The sequence below is a fragment of the Schistocerca cancellata genome, unplaced genomic scaffold (genome assembly GCF_023864275.1).
Source record: "Schistocerca cancellata isolate TAMUIC-IGC-003103 unplaced genomic scaffold, iqSchCanc2.1 HiC_scaffold_1087, whole genome shotgun sequence".
Lineage (NCBI taxonomy): Eukaryota > Metazoa > Arthropoda > Insecta > Orthoptera > Acrididae > Schistocerca > Schistocerca cancellata.
Window position 1 is genome coordinate 163,243 of NW_026047086.1, and position 12,958 is coordinate 176,200.

Sequence of the window (12,958 nt, forward strand, 5' to 3'; positions counted from 1 at the left end):
ACGAGTCTCCGGGTGGTACACGAAAAGAACCGTCGTTTCCGTGGTGTAGCGGTTATCACGTCTGCTTTACACGCAGAAGGTCCCCGGTTCGATCCCGGGCGGGAACACAACAATTTTAATCTATATTTCGGATTTCATTTCCGTGATGACCTCACGTCCGCGTATGCAGAGACAAGCAATGTCGTATGCTAGACGGATAGGGCGTCATTTTACTGTCAAATACTGTTGCTCTCTTATTGCACCGGTATTTGGTAACTGGGAACGCCCCTAGCTCCATTATGGCTGGCAAAATTTATAATCCGGTTCTTCAGGGCTACTTCAAGTGCGCTTGCTAATGGCTTTCCTGAGCTCACCCTACTCGCCTTGTCACAGCTCTGTCAAAGTGTGATGCTAACTAATAATGAGAAACTCTTAGCCACTCTCAATCTCACATGCCACCACACCTTTGTTGTTGCCGTCGTTAGTAAGATGAGGGTAGACTGTCGCACAGTTAAGCTGAATCTCCACTCACGGTGCACATATTCCGCAAAGACAACCTTGCTTTCCGTTGCATGCAAAATTACCGTCTGCGTTTCTACCGAATTCCACCTACGTACTTTACTGGTGCCGCATTCTTGTTATATCCACGTGCTATAACAGGCGTCTACTCTTCATTGAGGAGCTGCAACCGGGGCTGAGTTCCACCTACTCTTCAGCACGGTCAAAATGGCAGGGCTCGTCCGGGATTTGAACCCGGGACCTCCTGCACCCAAAGCAGGAATCATACCCCTAGACCAACGAGCCACCTGCCTGGAGCATCAAGTTAATCCCAAGTACTGGACCTCACAGGGAACACAAACTTTCACGTGAATTCGCAAGATAAACGCTTTCTGCAGGCAGCACTCACCAATGATGAGAAGAATATTAAAGGCAACGAATAAAAAGGGAAATAACTTCATCGAACACTGCTTATGAACAGCCGGCAGTGCTTCAGTTTCGGTATGTGGTTTCTCAGGGTTAAGAGAAGGCGAATGCACTAAACAAAAGAACATCGGGAAACCAAGCACCAACTCATAACGAAAAGATTGCACAATATACTGCAAGTAAAATTTCCACAAGACGGATACTGAAGACGCCGCAGACAAAAGAATTATTCTATGCAGTAACGATTATCTAGGAAGCATAAATTGCATGTGCTGCTCCACCACACAAATTCTTTTGATACTGTTTTACTTATTCTAAATTTTCATTGCCTGATCGTCTCTAGAATACTGTGTGGTATCCTGGTTTCCAACAGCGATAGTAGTAAGTAAATCGACTACAAAGTCTTTCAAAGTAGGCCAGACACAACAAAAAAACAATCGGAGTTGCGCGTAGCTCATGTCATTCTGCTTTCAAAGGTGAATCTGTGGCGTACTCCTGTAATCCAAGCTACTGGGAGGGCGTTGTGTGGGAGAGATCTGGAAACAACTACAGATTCGGCCGTTCCATGAGCTCAGGAATGGCCGCGATGCCTTCATTGAGCTCTGCAGATCGACATATGACAGCGTGGAAATTTCGGCAAGCGGTGGCTAAGGGTTAAGAGAAGCCAAACGCACTAAACACTAGAAAGTCGGGAAACCGAAGCTCATAACGAAAAGATTGCGGAATGCAGTGCGGAAGCAAAACTTCGAGAAGACCAACTCTGAAGCCATCGGCGCGCTAGGAATTATTCCTCGCAAGAAGCGATCATGTAGGAAGAGCGAGCCGAGGGTGTCGCTCGACCACACAATAAATTTTTGCTTAATCCAAATTTGCAATACCGGTTCGACACTAGAAGGCGGGTGGAATATGCAACGACGGGGGGCATTGCAGGGCGGGCGCCGGCTTCTTGCGCTGCGGCGCGCCGGTGCCGGCGGCGGCCTGGCTGGGCTGCTGGTGCCTCCATGTAGAGCTGCCGCCGAGCCCAGGCACCGTGCCGCTAACGAAGCGATTGCCTTTGGTGACATCTTTTGCAATAACGACTGCGCGAATCGACGGTATCTCGTAAGGAAAGAAAGAGCAGCAGCTGCCGCCGAGCCCAGGCGCCGTGCCTAACACGCAGAAGGTCCCTGGTTCGATTGCGGGCGGAAACCCGTTTTCGTCGCACTCAGCAAGACACTTGCTACGATCTCTGCAGTGACCACTTAAATCAACTTCAAACGTTCCACCAGCAGGGTGCACATGGCTCAAATGAAACATGAAACTGTTTCAGAACTGGTTGTCGGATTTTAGCGCTGACTTGGAGGCCTGGAAATGCGCGAAACAGCCGCCGCCATGCGATTTGTTACCACACCGTTGTACAAAACGCAAGGGCTCGTCCGGGATTTGAACCCGGGACCTCCTGCACCCGAAGCAGGAATCATACCCCTAGACCAACGAGCCTGTCCGTTCCGAAAACGCACTGCATGTGAATGACGTCACCTTTGATGGTCTCACCCTGTAGGGCTGCAGCTCGCCCAGCGTTCTCCCTGTCTGTCGCGGTTGGATTGTTTTCATCGACGTCTTTTACTATAGGAACTTCACGAATCGGAGGGAGCTCGTAGCCGATGCCCTTTCTAACACAGAAGAAAAACTGTTGCTATTACGAGTCTCCGGGTGGTACACGAAAAGAACCGTCGTTTCCGTGGTGTAGCGGTGATCACGTCTGCTTTACACGCAGAAGGTCCCCGGTTCGATCCCGGGCGGGAACACAACAATTTTAATCTATATTTCGGATTTCATTTCCGAGATGACCTCACGTCCGCGTATGCAGAGACAAGCAATGTCGTATGCTAGACGGATAGGGCGTCATTTTACTGTCAAATACTGTTGCTCTCTTATTGCACCGGTATTTGGTAACTGGGAACGCCCCTAGCTCCATTATGGCTGGCAAAATTTATAATCCGGTTCTTCAGGGCTACTTCAAGTGCGCTTGCTAATGGCTTTCCTGAGCTCACCCTACTCGCCTTGTCACAGCTCTGTCAAAGTGTGATGCTAACTAATAATGAGAAACTCTTAGCCACTCTCAATCTCACATGCCACCACACCTTTGTTGTTGCCGTCGTTAGTAAGATGAGGGTAGACTGTCGCACAGTTAAGCTGAATCTCCACTCACGGTGCACATATTCCGCAAAGACAACCTTGCTTTCCGTTGCATGCAAAATTACCGTCTGCGTTTCTACCGAATTCCACCTACGTACTTTACTGGTGCCGCATTCTTGTTATATCCACGTGCTATAACAGGCGTCTACTCTTCATTGAGGAGCTGCAACCGGGGCTGAGTTCCACCTACTCTTCAGCACGGTCAAAATGGCAGGGCTCGTCCGGGATTTGAACCCGGGACCTCCTGCACCCAAAGCAGGAATCATACCCCTAGACCAACGAGCCACCTGCCTGGAGCATCAAGTTAATCCCAAGTACTGGACCTCACAGGGAACACAAACTTTCACGTGAATTCGCAAGATAAACGCTTTCTGCAGGCAGCACTCACCAATGATGAGAAGAATATTAAAGGCAACGAATAAAAAGGGAAATAACTTCATCGAACACTGCTTATGAACAGCCGGCAGTGCTTCAGTTTCGGTATGTGGTTTCTCAGGGTTAAGAGAAGGCGAATGCACTAAACAAAAGAACATCGGGAAACCAAGCACCAACTCATAACGAAAAGATTGCACAATATACTGCAAGTAAAATTTCCACAAGACGGATACTGAAGACGCCGCAGACAAAAGAATTATTCTATGCAGTAACGATTATCTAGGAAGCATAAATTGCATGTGCTGCTCCACCACACAAATTCTTTTGATACTGTTTTACTTATTCTAAATTTTCATTGCCTGATCGTCTCTAGAATACTGTGTGGTATCCTGGTTTCCAACAGCGATAGTAGTAAGTAAATCGACTACAAAGTCTTTCAAAGTAGGCCAGACACAACAAAAAAACAATCGGAGTTGCGCGTAGCTCATGTCATTCTGCTTTCAAAGGTGAATCTGTGGCGTACTCCTGTAATCCAAGCTACTGGGAGGGCGTTGTGTGGGAGAGATCTGGAAACAACTACAGATTCGGCCGTTCCATGAGCTCAGGAATGGCCGCGATGCCTTCATTGAGCTCTGCAGATCGACATATGACAGCGTGGAAATTTCGGCAAGCGGTGGCTAAGGGTTAAGAGAAGCCAAACGCACTAAACACTAGAAAGTCGGGAAACCGAAGCTCATAACGAAAAGATTGCGGAATGCAGTGCGGAAGCAAAACTTCGAGAAGACCAACTCTGAAGCCATCGGCGCGCTAGGAATTATTCCTCGCAAGAAGCGATCATGTAGGAAGAGCGAGCCGAGGGTGTCGCTCGACCACACAATAAATTTTTGCTTAATCCAAATTTGCAATACCGGTTCGACACTAGAAGGCGGGTGGAATATGCAACGACGGGGGGCATTGCAGGGCGGGCGCCGGCTTCTTGCGCTGCGGCGCGCCGGTGCCGGCGGCGGCCTGGCTGGGCTGCTGGTGCCTCCATGTAGAGCTGCCGCCGAGCCCAGGCACCGTGCCGCTAACGAAGCGATTGCCTTTGGTGACATCTTTTGCAATAACGACTGTGCGAATCGACGGTATCTCGTAAGGAAAGAAAGAGCAGCAGCTGCCGCCGAGCCCAGGCGCCGTGCCTAACACGCAGAAGGTCCCTGGTTCGATTGCGGGCGGAAACCCGTTTTCGTCGCACTCAGCAAGACACTTGCTACGATCTCTGCAGTGACCACTTAAATCAACTTCAAACGTTCCACCAGCAGGGTGCACATGGCTCAAATGAAACATGAAACTGTTTCAGAACTGGTTGTCGGATTTTAGCGCTGACTTGGAGGCCTGGAAATGCGCGAAACAGCCGCCGCCATGCGATTTGTTACCACACCGTTGTACAAAACGCAAGGGCTCGTCCGGGATTTGAACCCGGGACCTCCTGCACCCGAAGCAGGAATCATACCCCTAGACCAACGAGCCTGTCCGTTCCGAAAACGCACTGCATGTGAATGACGCCACCTTTGATGGTCTCACCCTGTAGGGCTGCAGCTCGCCCAGCGTTCTCCCTGTCTGTCGCGGTTGGATTGTTTTCATCGACGTCTTTTACTATAGGAACTTCACGAATCGGAGGGAGCTCGTAGCCGATGCCCTTTCTAACACAGAAGAAAAACTGTTGCTATTACGAGTCTCCGGGTGGTACACGAAAATAACCGTCGTTTCCGTGGTGTAGCGGTTATCACGTCTGCTTTACACGCAGAAGGTCCCCGGTTCGATCCCGGGCGGGAACACAACAATTTTAATCTATATTTCGGATTTCATTTCCGAGATGACCTCACGTCCGCGTATGCAGAGACAAGCAATGTCGTATGCTAGACGGATAGGGCGTCATTTTACTGTCAAATACTGTTGCTCTCTTATTGCACCGGTATTTGGTAACTGGGAACGCCCCTAGCTCCATTATGGCTGGCAAAATTTATAATCCGGTTCTTCAGGGCTACTTCAAGTGCGCTTGCTAATGGCTTTCCTGAGCTCACCCTACTCGCCTTGTCACAGCTCTGTCAAAGTGTGATGCTAACTAATAATGAGAAACTCTTAGCCACTCTCAATCTCACATGCCACCACACCTTTGTTGTTGCCGTCGTTAGTAAGATGAGGGTAGACTGTCGCACAGTTAAGCTGAATCTCCACTCACGGTGCACATATTCCGCAAAGACAACCTTGCTTTCCGTTGCATGCAAAATTACCGTCTGCGTTTCTACCGAATTCCACCTACGTACTTTACTGGTGCCGCATTCTTGTTATATCCACGTGCTATAACAGGCGTCTACTCTTCATTGAGGAGCTGCAACCGGGGCTGAGTTCCACCTACTCTTCAGCACGGTCAAAATGGCAGGGCTCGTCCGGGATTTGAACCCAGGACCTCCTGCACCCAAAGCAGGAATCATACCCCTAGACCGACGAGCCACCTGCCTGGAGCATCAAGTTAATCCCAAGTAGTGGACCTCACAGGGAACACAAACTTTCACGTGAATTCGCAAGATAAACGCTTTCTGCAGGCAGCACTCACCAATGATGAGAAGAATATTAAAGGCAACGAATAAAAAGGGAAATAACTTCATCGAACACTGCTTATGAACAGCCGGCAGTGCTTCAGTTTCGGTATGTGGTTTCTCAGGGTTAAGAGAAGGCGAATGCACTAAACAAAAGAACATCGGGAAACCAAGCACCAACTCATAACGAAAAGATTGCACAATATACTGCAAGTAAAATTTCCACAAGACGGATACTGAAGACGCCGCAGACAAAAGAATTATTCTATGCAGTAACGATTATCTAGGAAGCATAAATTGCATGTGCTGCTCCACCACACAAATTCTTTTGATACTGTTTTACTTATTCTAAATTTTCATTGCCTGATCGTCTCTAGAATACTGTGTGGTATCCTGGTTTCCAACAGCGATAGTAGTAAGTAAATCGACTACAAAGTCTTTCAAAGTAGGCCAGACACAACAAAAAAACAATCGGAGTTGCGCGTAGCTCATGTCATTCTGCTTTCAAAGGTGAATCTGTGGCGTACTCCTGTAATCCAAGCTACTGGGAGGGCGTTGTGTGGGAGAGATCTGGAAACAACTACAGATTCGGCCGTTCCATGAGCTCAGGAATGGCCGCGATGCCTTCATTGAGCTCTGCAGATCGACATATGACAGCGTGGAAATTTCGGCAAGCGGTGGCTAAGGGTTAAGAGAAGCCAAACGCACTAAACACTAGAAAGTCGGGAAACCGAAGCTCATAACGAAAAGATTGCGGAATGCAGTGCGGAAGCAAAACTTCGAGAAGACCAACTCTGAAGCCATCGGCGCGCTAGGAATTATTCCTCGCAAGAAGCGATCATGTAGGAAGAGCGAGCCGAGGGTGTCGCTCGACCACACAATAAATTTTTGCTTAATCCAAATTTGCAATACCGGTTCGACACTAGAAGGCGGGTGGAATATGCAACGACGGGGGGCATTGCAGGGCGGGCGCCGGCTTCTTGCGCTGCGGCGCGCCGGTGCCGGCGGCGGCCTGGCTGGGCTGCTGGTGCCTCCATGTAGAGCTGCCGCCGAGCCCAGGCACCGTGCCGCTAACGAAGCGATTGCCTTTGGTGACATCTTTTGCAATAACGACTGTGCGAATCGACGGTATCTCGTAAGGAAAGAAAGAGCAGCAGCTGCCGCCGAGCCCAGGCGCCGTGCCTAACACGCAGAAGGTCCCTGGTTCGATTGCGGGCGGAAACCCGTTTTCGTCGCACTCAGCAAGACACTTGCTACGATCTCTGCAGTGACCACTTAAATCAACTTCAAACGTTCCACCAGCAGGGTGCACATGGCTCAAATGAAACATGAAACTGTTTCAGAACTGGTTGTCGGATTTTAGCGCTGACTTGGAGGCCTGGAAATGCGCGAAACAGCCGCCGCCATGCGATTTGTTACCACACCGTTGTACAAAACGCAAGGGCTCGTCCGGGATTTGAACCCGGGACCTCCTGCACCCGAAGCAGGAATCATACCCCTAGACCAACGAGCCTGTCCGTTCCGAAAACGCACTGCATGTGAATGACGCCACCTTTGATGGTCTCACCCTGTAGGGCTGCAGCTCGCCCAGCGTTCTCCCTGTCTGTCGCGGTTGGATTGTTTTCATCGACGTCTTTTACTATAGGAACTTCACGAATCGGAGGGAGCTCGTAGCCGATGCCCTTTCTAACACAGAAGAAAAACTGTTGCTATTACGAGTCTCCGGGTGGTACACGAAAAGAACCGTCGTTTCCGTGGTGTAGCGGTTATCACGTCTGCTTTACACGCAGAAGGTCCCCGGTTCGATCCCGGGCGGGAACACAACAATTTTAATCTATATTTCGGATTTCATTTCCGAGATGACCTCACGTCCGCGTATGCAGAGACAAGCAATGTCGTATGCTAGACGGATAGGGCGTCATTTTACTGTCAAATACTGTTGCTCTCTTATTGCACCGGTATTTGGTAACTGGGAACGCCCCTAGCTCCATTATGGCTGGCAAAATTTATAATCCGGTTCTTCAGGGCTACTTCAAGTGCGCTTGCTAATGGCTTTCCTGAGCTCACCCTACTCGCCTTGTCACAGCTCTGTCAAAGTGTGATGCTAACTAATAATGAGAAACTCTTAGCCACTCTCAATCTCACATGCCACCACACCTTTGTTGTTGCCGTCGTTAGTAAGATGAGGGTAGACTGTCGCACAGTTAAGCTGACTCTCCACTCACGGTGCACATATTCCGCAAAGACAACCTTGCTTTCCGTTGCATGCAAAATTACCGTCTGCGTTTCTACCGAATTCCACCTACGTACTTTACTGGTGCCGCATTCTTGTTATATCCACGTGCTATAACAGGCGTCTACTCTTCATTGAGGAGCTGCAACCGGGGCTGAGTTCCACCTACTCTTCAGCACGGTCAAAATGGCAGGGCTCGTCCGGGATTTGAACCCAGGACCTCCTGCACCCAAAGCAGGAATCATACCCCTAGACCGACGAGCCACCTGCCTGGAGCATCAAGTTAATCCCAAGTAGTGGACCTCACAGGGAACACAAACTTTCACGTGAATTCGCAAGATAAACGCTTTCTGCAGGCAGCACTCACCAATGATGAGAAGAATATTAAAGGCAACGAATAAAAAGGGAAATAACTTCATCGAACACTGCTTATGAACAGCCGGCAGTGCTTCAGTTTCGGTATGTGGTTTCTCAGGGTTAAGAGAAGGCGAATGCACTAAACAAAAGAACATCGGGAAACCAAGCACCAACTCATAACGAAAAGATTGCACAATATACTGCAAGTAAAATTTCCACAAGACGGATACTGAAGACGCCGCAGACAAAAGAATTATTCTATGCAGTAACGATTATCTAGGAAGCATAAATTGCATGTGCTGCTCCACCACACAAATTCTTTTGATACTGTTTTACTTATTCTAAATTTTCATTGCCTGATCGTCTCTAGAATACTGTGTGGTATCCTGGTTTCCAACAGCGATAGTAGTAAGTAAATCGACTACAAAGTCTTTCAAAGTAGGCCAGACACAACAAAAAAACAATCGGAGTTGCGCGTAGCTCATGTCATTCTGCTTTCAAAGGTGAATCTGCGGCCGGGAGTAGTGGCGTACTCCTGTAATCCAAGCTACTGGGAGGCCGTTGTGTGGGAGAGATCTGGAAACAACTACAGATTCGGCCGTTCCATGAGCTCAGGAATGGCCGCGATGCCTTCATTGAGCTCTGCAGATCGACATATGACAGCGTGGAAATTTCGGCAAGCGGTGGCTAAGGGTTAAGAGAAGCCAAACGCACTAAACACTAGAAAGTCGGGAAACCGAAACTCATAACGAAAAGAATGCGGAATGCAGTGCGGAAGCAAAACTTCGAGAAGACCAACTCTGAAGCCATCGGCGCGCTAGGAATTATTCCTCGCAAGAAGCGATCATGTAGGAAGAGCGAGCCGAGGGTGTCGCTCGACCACACAATAAATTTTTGCTTAATCCAAATTTGCAATACCGGTTCGACACTAGAATATGCGCCTTGGTTCTTCCAAAAGCGATAGTAAAAAGCACGTCGACCGCAGTGTCATTTAGGGTAGTGAGTCAGACATGGGGAGGATATAAGGCGGGTGGAATATGCAGCGACGGGGGGCATTGCAGGGCGGGCGCCGGCTTCTTGCGCTGCGGCGCGCCGGTGCCGGCGGCGGCCTGGCTGGGCTGCTGGTGCCTCCATGTAGAGCTGCCGCCGAGCCCAGGCACCGTGCCGCTAACGAAGCGATTGCCTTTGGTGACATCTTTTGCAATAACGACTGCGCGAATCGACGGTATCTCGTAAGGAAAGAAAGAGCAGCAGCTGCCGCCGAGCCCAGGCGCCGTGCCTAACACGCAGAAGGTCCCTGGTTCGATTGCGGGCGGAAACCCGTTTTCGTCGCACTCAGCAAGACACTTGCTACGATCTCTGCAGTGACCACTTAAATCAACTTCAAACGTTCCACCAGCAGGGTGCACATGGCTCAAATGAAACATGAAACTGTTTCAGAACTGGTTGTCGGATTTTAGCGCTGACTTGGAGGCCTGGAAATGCGCGAAACAGCCGCCGCCATGCGATTTGTTACCACACCGTTGTACAAAACGCAAGGGCTCGTCCGGGATTTGAACCCGGGACCTCCTGCACCCGAAGCAGGAATCATACCCCTAGACCAACGAGCCTGTCCGTTCCGAAAACGCACTGCATGTGAATGACGCCACCTTTGATGGTCTCACCCTGTAGGGCTGCAGCTCGCCCAGCGTTCTCCCTGTCTGTCGCGGTTGGATTGTTTTCATCGACGTCTTTTACTATAGGAACTTCACGAATCGGAGGGAGCTCGTAGCCGATGCCCTTTCTAACACAGAAGAAAAACTGTTGCTATTACGAGTCTCCGGGTGGTACACGAAAATAACCGTCGTTTCCGTGGTGTAGCGGTTATCACGTCTGCTTTACACGCAGAAGGTCCCCGGTTCGATCCCGGGCGGGAACACAACAATTTTAATCTATATTTCGGATTTCATTTCCGAGATGACCTCACGTCCGCGTATGCAGAGACAAGCAATGTCGTATGCTAGACGGATAGGGCGTCATTTTACTGTCAAATACTGTTGCTCTCTTATTGCACCGGTATTTGGTAACTGGGAACGCCCCTAGCTCCATTATGGCTGGCAAAATTTATAATCCGGTTCTTCAGGGCTACTTCAAGTGCGCTTGCTAATGGCTTTCCTGAGCTCACCCTACTCGCCTTGTCACAGCTCTGTCAAAGTGTGATGCTAACTAATAATGAGAAACTCTTAGCCACTCTCAATCTCACATGCCACCACACCTTTGTTGTTGCCGTCGTTAGTAAGATGAGGGTAGACTGTCGCACAGTTAAGCTGAATCTCCACTCACGGTGCACATATTCCGCAAAGACAACCTTGCTTTCCGTTGCATGCAAAATTACCGTCTGCGTTTCTACCGAATTCCACCTACGTACTTTACTGGTGCCGCATTCTTGTTATATCCACGTGCTATAACAGGCGTCTACTCTTCATTGAGGAGCTGCAACCGGGGCTGAGTTCCACCTACTCTTCAGCACGGTCAAAATGGCAGGGCTCGTCCGGGATTTGAACCCGGGACCTCCTGCACCCAAAGCAGGAATCATACCCCTAGACCAACGAGCCACCTGCCTGGAGCATCAAGTTAATCCCAAGTAGTGGACCTCACAGGGAACACAAACTTTCACGTGAATTCGCAAGATAAACGCTTTCTGCAGGCAGCACTCACCAATGATGAGAAGAATATTAAAGGCAACGAATAAAAAGGGAAATAACTTCATCGAACACTGCTTATGAACAGCCGGCAGTGCTTCAGTTTCGGTATGTGGTTTCTCAGGGTTAAGAGAAGGCGAATGCACTAAACAAAAGAACATCGGGAAACCAAGCACCAACTCATAACGAAAAGATTGCACAATATACTGCAAGTAAAATTTCCACAAGACGGATACTGAAGACGCCGCAGACAAAAGAATTATTCTATGCAGTAACGATTATCTAGGAAGCATAAATTGCATGTGCTGCTCCACCACACAAATTCTTTTGATACTGTTTTACTTATTCTAAATTTTCATTGCCTGATCGTCTCTAGAATACTGTGTGGTATCCTGGTTTCCAACAGCGATAGTAGTAAGTAAATCGACTACAAAGTCTTTCAAAGTAGGCCAGACACAACAAAAAAACAATCGGAGTTGCGCGTAGCTCATGTCATTCTGCTTTCAAAGGTGAATCTGCGGCTGGGAGTAGTGGCGTACTCCTGTAATCCAAGCTACTGGGAGGCCGTTGTGTGGGAGAGATCTGGAAACAACTACAGATTCGGCCGTTCCATGAGCTCAGGAATGGCCGCGATGCCTTCATTGAGCTCTGCAGATCGACATATGACAGCGTGGAAATTTCGGCAAGCGGTGGCTAAGGGTTAAGAGAAGCCAAACGCACTAAACACTAGAAAGTCGGGAAACCGAAGCTCATAACGAAAAGATTGCGGAATGCAGTGCGGAAGCAAAACTTCGAGAAGACCAACTCTGAAGCCATCGGCGCGCTAGGAATTATTCCTCGCAAGAAGCGATCATGTAGGAAGAGCGAGCCGAGGGTGTCGCTCGACCACACAATAAATTTTTGCTTAATCCAAATTTGCAATACCGGTTCGACACTAGAATATGCGCCTTGGTTCTTCCAAAAGCGATAGTAAAAAGCACGTCGACCGCAGTGTCATTTAGGGTAGTGAGTCAGACATGGGGAGGATATAAGGCGGGTGGAATATGCAGCGACGGGGGGCATTGCAGGGCGGGCGCCGGCTTCTTGCGCTGCGGCGCGCCGGTGCCGGCGGCGGCCTGGCTGGGCTGCTGGTGCCTCCATGTAGAGCTGCCGCCGAGCCCAGGCACCGTGCCGCTAACGAAGCGATTGCCTTTGGTGACATCTTTTGCAATAACGACTGCGCGAATCGACGGTATCTCGTAAGGAAAGAAAGAGCAGCAGCTGCCGCCGAGCCCAGGCGCCGTGCCTAACACGCAGAAGGTCCCTGGTTCGATTGCGGGCGGAAACCCGTTTTCGTCGCACTCAGCAAGACACTTGCTACGATCTCTGCAGTGACCACTTAAATCAACTTCAAACGTTCCACCAGCAGGGTGCACATGGCTCAAATGAAACATGAAACTGTTTCAGAACTGGTTGTCGGATTTTAGCGCTGACTTGGAGGCCTGGAAATGCGCGAAACAGCCGCCGCCATGCGATTTGTTACCACACCGTTGTACAAAACGCAAGGGCTCGTCCGGGATTTGAACCCGGGACCTCCTGCACCCGAAGCAGGAATCATACCCCTAGACCAACGAGCCTGTCCGTTCCGAAAACGCACTGCATGTGAATGACGC

At 49.6% G+C, this 12,958-nt stretch overlaps 15 non-coding genes across 15 annotated transcripts; 5 read left to right on the forward strand and 10 right to left on the reverse strand.

Annotated features, from left to right (window-relative positions):
* Positions 1-34: 34 nt before the first annotated feature.
* Trnav-uac (transfer RNA valine (anticodon UAC)) lies at positions 35-107 on the forward strand. The gene has a single exon. It is a non-coding gene; the product is annotated as a tRNA-Val (tRNA).
* Positions 108-711: 604 nt separating this feature from the next.
* Positions 712-783, reverse strand: Trnap-ugg (transfer RNA proline (anticodon UGG)). Its single transcript has one exon. It is a non-coding gene; the product is annotated as a tRNA-Pro (tRNA).
* Positions 784-2,310: 1,527 nt separating this feature from the next.
* Trnap-cgg (transfer RNA proline (anticodon CGG)) lies at positions 2,311-2,382 on the reverse strand. Its single transcript has one exon. It is a non-coding gene; the product is annotated as a tRNA-Pro (tRNA).
* Positions 2,383-2,617: 235 nt separating this feature from the next.
* On the forward strand, positions 2,618-2,690 carry Trnav-uac (transfer RNA valine (anticodon UAC)). Its single transcript has one exon. It is a non-coding gene; the product is annotated as a tRNA-Val (tRNA).
* Positions 2,691-3,294: 604 nt separating this feature from the next.
* On the reverse strand, positions 3,295-3,366 carry Trnap-ugg (transfer RNA proline (anticodon UGG)). Its single transcript has one exon. It is a non-coding gene; the product is annotated as a tRNA-Pro (tRNA).
* A 1,527-nt stretch (positions 3,367-4,893) lies between these two features.
* On the reverse strand, positions 4,894-4,965 carry Trnap-cgg (transfer RNA proline (anticodon CGG)). Its single transcript has one exon. It is a non-coding gene; the product is annotated as a tRNA-Pro (tRNA).
* Positions 4,966-5,200: 235 nt separating this feature from the next.
* Trnav-uac (transfer RNA valine (anticodon UAC)) lies at positions 5,201-5,273 on the forward strand. Its single transcript has one exon. It is a non-coding gene; the product is annotated as a tRNA-Val (tRNA).
* A 604-nt stretch (positions 5,274-5,877) lies between these two features.
* On the reverse strand, positions 5,878-5,949 carry Trnap-ugg (transfer RNA proline (anticodon UGG)). Its single transcript has one exon. It is a non-coding gene; the product is annotated as a tRNA-Pro (tRNA).
* Positions 5,950-7,476: 1,527 nt separating this feature from the next.
* Positions 7,477-7,548, reverse strand: Trnap-cgg (transfer RNA proline (anticodon CGG)). Its single transcript has one exon. It is a non-coding gene; the product is annotated as a tRNA-Pro (tRNA).
* Positions 7,549-7,783: 235 nt separating this feature from the next.
* On the forward strand, positions 7,784-7,856 carry Trnav-uac (transfer RNA valine (anticodon UAC)). The gene has a single exon. It is a non-coding gene; the product is annotated as a tRNA-Val (tRNA).
* A 604-nt stretch (positions 7,857-8,460) lies between these two features.
* Trnap-ugg (transfer RNA proline (anticodon UGG)) lies at positions 8,461-8,532 on the reverse strand. Its single transcript has one exon. It is a non-coding gene; the product is annotated as a tRNA-Pro (tRNA).
* A 1,631-nt stretch (positions 8,533-10,163) lies between these two features.
* On the reverse strand, positions 10,164-10,235 carry Trnap-cgg (transfer RNA proline (anticodon CGG)). Its single transcript has one exon. It is a non-coding gene; the product is annotated as a tRNA-Pro (tRNA).
* Positions 10,236-10,470: 235 nt separating this feature from the next.
* On the forward strand, positions 10,471-10,543 carry Trnav-uac (transfer RNA valine (anticodon UAC)). The gene has a single exon. It is a non-coding gene; the product is annotated as a tRNA-Val (tRNA).
* A 604-nt stretch (positions 10,544-11,147) lies between these two features.
* Trnap-ugg (transfer RNA proline (anticodon UGG)) lies at positions 11,148-11,219 on the reverse strand. Its single transcript has one exon. It is a non-coding gene; the product is annotated as a tRNA-Pro (tRNA).
* Positions 11,220-12,850: 1,631 nt separating this feature from the next.
* Trnap-cgg (transfer RNA proline (anticodon CGG)) lies at positions 12,851-12,922 on the reverse strand. The gene has a single exon. It is a non-coding gene; the product is annotated as a tRNA-Pro (tRNA).
* Between the last annotated feature and the right edge of the window lie 36 nt (positions 12,923-12,958).